This window comes from Panicum hallii, chromosome 6 (genome assembly GCF_002211085.1).
Source record: "Panicum hallii strain FIL2 chromosome 6, PHallii_v3.1, whole genome shotgun sequence".
Taxonomy (NCBI): Eukaryota; Viridiplantae; Streptophyta; class Magnoliopsida; order Poales; family Poaceae; genus Panicum; species Panicum hallii.
Genome location: NC_038047.1, coordinates 17,644,578 through 17,651,754, shown reverse-complemented (window position 1 = coordinate 17,651,754; position 7,177 = coordinate 17,644,578).

The following is a 7,177-nucleotide window of genomic DNA, read 5'->3' as shown; positions in this document are numbered from 1 at the left end:
GAATTTAAATTTTGGTTCATTTCAAATTTAATTTAAATGTTTTAATTATTTTTTGCAACAAACTCCACCATATCTTTGTGATTCCTTTATAAATAGTGTTTCAAACCTAAACCTCTTTATTTTATGTATTCTTGTGTGTTAATTGGGTGAGTTATAACATTGGAAGTGTGAAATCTTAAATTTAAATTTCACCTTATTTAATTTATTGCATCTCATATAGAATCAACGACGCTCAACGACGGAGACTATGAATTGGTCTTAGGACAAGACCAAGGCTTTCCAGAAGACCCTACACAAGTCGTCGAGGGACTAATTGAAGCCCCGAACCCGAGTTCGGAAGCCTCTGACACTCCTACCCCTAACCCCACTCAAGAAGGCAAGCCCCGGACATATCCCACTACTTTATTTACACTGCAATCTATGTCTATCTATAGTATATCTTGCATTAAGTTTAGGAATTGAAGTGAAACCCTAGATGCATAAACCCTAGGAATCCAATGTAATGCTCCCGAGTCCTCAACAGATAGGACCGGTAGAAGTCGGGTGATTTCCTGTCACTCGCGCGATATAGGAGTTGCATGCGAGTCCTCAACAGATAGGACCGGTAGAAGTCGGGTGATTTCCTGTCACTCGCGCGATATAGGAGTTGCATGTTTACATTTCTGCAACCACTATAAGGATGACGGACAGGGTCATGTGTTGTATCATGACCTGGAAATTTACCCTGTCTGTTTCGTTAAAAGTTGATAAGGTCGATATGTGTGGTAGTGGTGGCTAAGCGTTTGAACAGTACTAGCCACATGCCGTGAAATATGGTAAAGCGGTAAGCCTAGTAACCAATCGGCCCGGTAAGTGGACATACCTCCCACCACTCGATCTTTATGTTATGTTCACACGCACCGACCTGTGGGAGTACGTTCTGCATGGCAGACAGGAATACGGGTTTTGTAGTCACGCTACAGACGTATGTCCTGCACGAGTGATGTGCGTACGGTCCTGCAAGTCGCTTGTGGTGGCCTGTCCACGAGTCGAAAAGAAAGGCAAACGGTTGCTTCGGAACAACTTGTGGATGTTCCAAGCGTGTGTGTTAGGTTTACCTTGCAAGGTTGAATCTCGATTCAGGAATCGTCTGCCTCTCACGATGCATGAGACTGCTTATCCCTTCTGCCACATTGAGTAAAAAGTGTAACGAATGATGGATAATCTTGAGGGATGATAATCACTACCATACTTGCTTAGTGTAGGTGCTAATCTAGAATAAATACTCAACTAGAATCTGAAAGCTAAAACTTGAAAGTAGTTATACTCTTTGTTGCTTTTCAGCTGAAAATAAACCCAGAACCTTTACAATTCCTTCATGAGTCTAGTTACGAGCTAAAGTATACCCAACCCCGGGTAAGCCTTGCTGAGTATTAGAATACTCAGCCTTGCCAATATCTGTTTCAGGTATAACCTTCAAAAATCCCACGGACAACCTTGTGTGGCCAACGTCCGTTCCTTTTGGCTGGTCCGTGGAGTGGGACCCGTCCCCGGCCGGCACTGACCCTCCGGAGTGACACCAGGCCCTGGGCTAAGCTTGGTGTTCGCCTTCGCGACGTGTGTAGTCGTGTAAAGCTTTTTCTTCCGCTGTGAGTTTGGACAAGCTGTTATGCTTGTCAGTTGAACATGGTTTGTATAAGTTACTTATCTTTGAACTCGGTTTGTAATAATGTATGTATGGCTGTAAATTTAAAAGTTGATGAGCTATTCTGTGATGTGAACTCGCCATCGTGCGAGGTAAACCTGCTTCGATCCTGCTGAACCGTGGTTGTATCGGGCGGAGACCCGATAGACCAAAGGATTGTTCCGTTTGAAGTGCGCTGGGCTGATTGCAGTTGTACGGCGATCAATAGCGCACTTGAGCCGGAATAATTCGAGCGGTTCTGCCACAGACTAACTCTTTATCACTTTCTGATTAACTCTCTAATCACTTTGGCACGGCCATGCACTTTCTTAATCCAACCGCATCGAGGGGCCCAGAGATATCTCTCTCATTATCTAGGAGGGGCAAATTCCATCTTGATCCGCTCACATCCCATTCCATTTTTCATGATACACCCAAAGACTACTTTTATAGCCACCCAGTTACGGAGTGGTAGTTGGCAGCCCCAAAGTGCACCACTATGCATAGTGAGAAACAATGGTGATCTCAGGTCTAAGGATTCAGCAGGTATACCACTCAAGACCAACTGATAGCACATTTAAGACAACTACCTCCGTAGTGTCTCAAGGTGGGTCAATCCAACAATATGTTCCCTAACATGTGTCCACATTATTGATTTGATATCTCCATATCTATGATATGTGAAATATGATCATCGATTAATACATGTGCTAGTTTATAAACCATTATTGTTCCTTATAATGGTAAAAACTAGGGATCATTTAGAACAATAATATAATAAAATAAGAGAGTTTCACAAACAAACGCACTTGTTAGTCAATTTAAATAATTGCCATTCAGGGAACAAATAAAACTTAATTGAATAAAATATAAACTTAGACATGATTACAATAATCTCCCAGTCACTCTAGAGTCAACCATGCAAATATCTAATACCCATGGAATTCATATGCGTCTCATGCTTCTGTTGTGAGATGGCCTTCGTCAGCTGATCAGCAATGTTTAAATCCGTGTGCACCTTGCAAATCTTCACATCACCTCTATCAGTTATCTCACGAATAAGGTGACAGCGCTGCAGTAGGTGTTTGGACTTTTGGTGTGATCTAAGTTCCTTAGCTTGTGCAATGGCACTGCTATTGTCATAATAGAGGTCCATTGGACTGGACGCACTAGGAACAACACCCAACTAGGAAACAAACTTTCTGATCCAAACAGCCTCCTTCGCAGCTTCCGAAGCTGCTATGTACTCGGCCTCCATCGTGGAATCAGCTACAGTATCTTGCTTGGGACTTTTCCAACTCACTGCCCCTCAATTGAGGCAGAACATAAATGCAGATTGCAATCTAAAGTCATCCTTGTCAGTTTGGAAGCTAGCACCGGTCTAACCATTTACAACGAGCTCCTCCTCACCTCCATCAACTAGGAACTTATCCTTAGTTCTTCTAAAGTACTTCAGGATATTTTTGCCTGAGACCCAGTGAGCCTCTCCTGGGTTTGACTGGTATCTACTTGCAACACTTAGAGCATAGGCTATATCAGGGTGTGTACAAAGCATGGCATACATGATGGACCAATAGCCCAAGCATATGGAATCGCACTCATCTTCTCTTGCTCATCAGGCGTCGAGGGACACTGACTCTTGCAGAGACTAACACTATGTGACATTGGTAGAAAACCCTTCTTTGAATCATGCATATTGATCCTTTTCAATACCTTCTCAATATATATATCTTGGCTTAATCGAATTAGCCTTTTCGATCTATCTCTATAGATCTTAATGCCCAAAATATATGCAGCCTCACCTAAATCCTTCATTGAGACACTTTTTTCCTAGTGAAGATTTAGTGGCTTCCAACATTGAAATGTCATTTCCGATCAACAATATGTCATCCACATAAAGGACCAGAAATGCAACTGCGCTCCCACCAGTCTTTTTATAAACACAAGGCTCTTCTTCAATCTTGATGAAGCCAAACCCTTTGACCACTTCATCAAAACAAATATTCCAACTCCGAGATGCTTGCTTTAACCCATAAATGGACTTTTGAAGCTTGCATATTTTTTTAGCATTTTTAGGATCGACAAAACCTTTAGACTGTATCATATACACATTCTCACTAAGTTTTCTGTACAGGAAAGCCGTTTTGACATTCATTGACCATATCTCATTGTTAGTCATAGCTAGAAGAATCTGAATAGACTTTAGCAGTCCGACGGGTAAAAAAAATTTTCTGTTAGAAATATGCCCTAGAGTTAGTCATAGAGATGATCATATTTCATTGTATCCATGATGTATTATGTGTTCATTGAATATCCATGAAAGGCAACTTGTATTGATTGGCAATTATGTGAATTGTTTGTGAGACTCTTACTAGTATGGTTATCCTAAAGTTGTTCCTAGTTGGACTTCATGTATGGACACACATGAATATTAGACTAGCACATGTATTAGTTGATGACTGTATTTCACAAGTCATAGACATGGAGATGTCAAACTAATAATGTGGGCACATGTATGACATGAGGCTGGACCGACCTAACTCGAGAAATAGTGATTTCTAATTACACAATGTGTACGTTGTGTCCTTAGACCTGAGATTGTCGCATGTACTCAAGATGTGAACCGACCTACTTAGAAGCCATCAAACGCTACTCCGTAACTAGGTAGTCATAAAGGTGGTTTTTGGGTTTGTTAAGAAGAATGCTGTGAGACATGGTCAATCAAGATGGGATTTGCCCCTCTCTGCTTGAGAGAGATATCTCTGGGCCCCTCGAGTGATCAGATCAAGAAATGCATGGCTGTGCTAGGGTTAAGTGTTAACCAAGGATTCCGGATCATGGCATCGAGAAAGAGTGTTCAGCTTGTAGCTAGACCAAATATCGTGAGGCAAAGGGAATAGCATGTACATGAGATTGTGACTGCTTGTCTGATATGATCTTTGCGCGCACATAGGAGTTGACACGTCTTGCTAGAGGCTGCTGTCAACTATTGGTCGAGTAGGAGTACTCGGTCCATGTCTGTTCGCACATGAGCCCATAGGGTCACACACTTAAGGGGTCAGAAGCCTAATGAGGATATGATCCGAATTAGACTTGGCTTAGGTGCACTAATGGGTCTCGGTTAGGAAGCCCATTAGTGGGCCCCTATAAAAGAAGGGGTGGGAGCGCATGGAGGGATTAACCCTAATTCCACACCTACTGGCAGCCGCTTCCCACGTCCGCACCCACGGTTGCCCTTGCGGACCTAGCAGTCCGGAGTGTGATGCTTTTTCCCCGTACATGTGGATACTTTGGAGGTGCTGCATCTACTGCACGAGGACGAGCCGCGCATGAGGAGGTCTTGCAACTGCATTGCCGGCGACCGATTGCACTACCCCAACATGCTACAGAAGTTCCACACCCGCGCTTCTAGTGGTAATTCTGTGATCTATAACAGCAGTTTTCCTAGTTTACACGGTGGAAATTTTTGTTTATCGCTAGCGTAGCCCACCTCATATCCCATCAGTGGTATCAGAGTCATAGCTGCTTCATTATAGGTTCAGATGTGTGCATATGGAGATATGCATGGATGTAGATGAAACCCTAATCCTATTTTATGTCCTCGCTGCGATGGTCGTGTAACGACATACTCCTACCGGTCGGGTATCCGCCATCGAAGTTAAGTGATACGCATAAACCCAGTCAAAGCAGGCGGAGATCAATGAGATTGGTCGAATCGAAACCTAGGATGAGTCACCAGATGCATATGATGCGTGGAATGGCAGATCAGATCTGCTACCAAGTTGATGAAGTTGCAAAAATATGCTGTTCGGTAAAACAGCCATAACTTTTGCATACGAACTCAGATTGAGGCAAATTTTATATGAAAATTCATCTACAAAAAATTTTACGCATGAAATTCAACCCCTTTGGTGTTTTTTGCTGAAATTAGTTTTCCCAAAAATGGCTCGGAAGATGGAGTTTCAGGCATTCAAAGTTTAGACATTGTTGCGCCTAACTTGTTTTTGCAGGATCATGTGTGATCGGTATGGCCCTTATGTGTATGTGATGCATGTATGTATTTTTCCATGACCTGCATGTCGTGAGCAATGCAATACGGCAGGAGCCAAATGTATTGCCAATTTGTGTAATGGCCTGCGTGCCAACCTGTGATGATCCGATCCGATAATGTAATCAGATTTGGAAATTATAGTTCTTGGAGGACTCGTCACTTGGAGGATGGCGCACATGGAACATGGAGATGGAGATAATCAAGGTGGACAGATTCTATGGAGATGGAGATCACCATGTGAATATGGGCCATGCTGATTCACAACTATGTGTTTTCCGTTCTTATCGTTTTACTTCTATATGCGATAATGTGTTTTCTGCATATGGTAGAACTAGACCGATCGATCCCTCACAATGTTTAAGTTTAAATGTCCTCCCAACCAAACCTTGCTCCATCGCGTGTCTTGTACAATTAGTGGTGGGTCTATGAAATTAGGGTGCCACTAGTTTTCCTTGACTTGATGAGTTTGTACGGATACTTACACGCATAAAGGGTTGGTAAGCTTAAACAAGGTCATCTTAATGATTAAGGACCTTGGGGCATAAAGGTTGATGTGAACTAGAGTTCCTAATCTTTTGAAAGGTTCTATTCACTCTCAATTTGGTAGAGTCGCGACACAATTCGATTCGGCTTCTGAATAACACGTTCCGAACCCCGAAATCGTAGCACCACGTCTCCTCAGGTTATCGACCGGTGTTGCACAGCCGACCTCACCAAGAAGACTAATCCTTGCCTGTGAATTGAAGAAAACAAGCAAGAACAAGAAAGAATGCAACCAAAATTGCAGATGTATGATTAACTCACGAAGTTGGGGTCTCACAAACCGACGAACGACGAAACTGTTCTGGACAGATTAATCTTAGCAAAATCCAAACCCTAACTTGGGTGACTCTACTGAATATAAAGTGCTCAGGGACGTGCAAGACCCCTGGACATACACCTAATGGGCTCTAATACAATACACGGGCCAACAGCCCAAAAGACGGCGACGCAGCACCGAGATAGATTCTGGACGTCCACTTGATTCGACAATTCCCGTTGACTCGGGCATCATTTGTTCATGAGCCCGGTGTCATTGGAAGCTCTAAGAAAATATCTTTCCAACCATATGTGGAACGTTGAAATCGGACTCCTTATGTCGCCTGGGCGTCCAATCTAAGGCAGACTACTCCTGGACTCCGAGGTGGCTCGAAGTTGAGTTGTATTGGGCCTCCAAGTGTCTTGGACGTCCCTTGCTGGCCTTGTCCGACTCCAAGCTCCACTCCACGCATCCCCTGGTCCTCTCCTTCATTCCTAATCAAAATATAATCATTAGGTAGTAATCTATTCTCAAGATCATAAAAGGAAGTGCTTAGGAACAAGCTCACCTGTGAATTCAATTGTCTCGCACGAGCTCTAGTGATTGGACCTTGAATATTCAGCAGAGTGTTGCATACATCTGAAGGAGTGATATCCTCAACAAA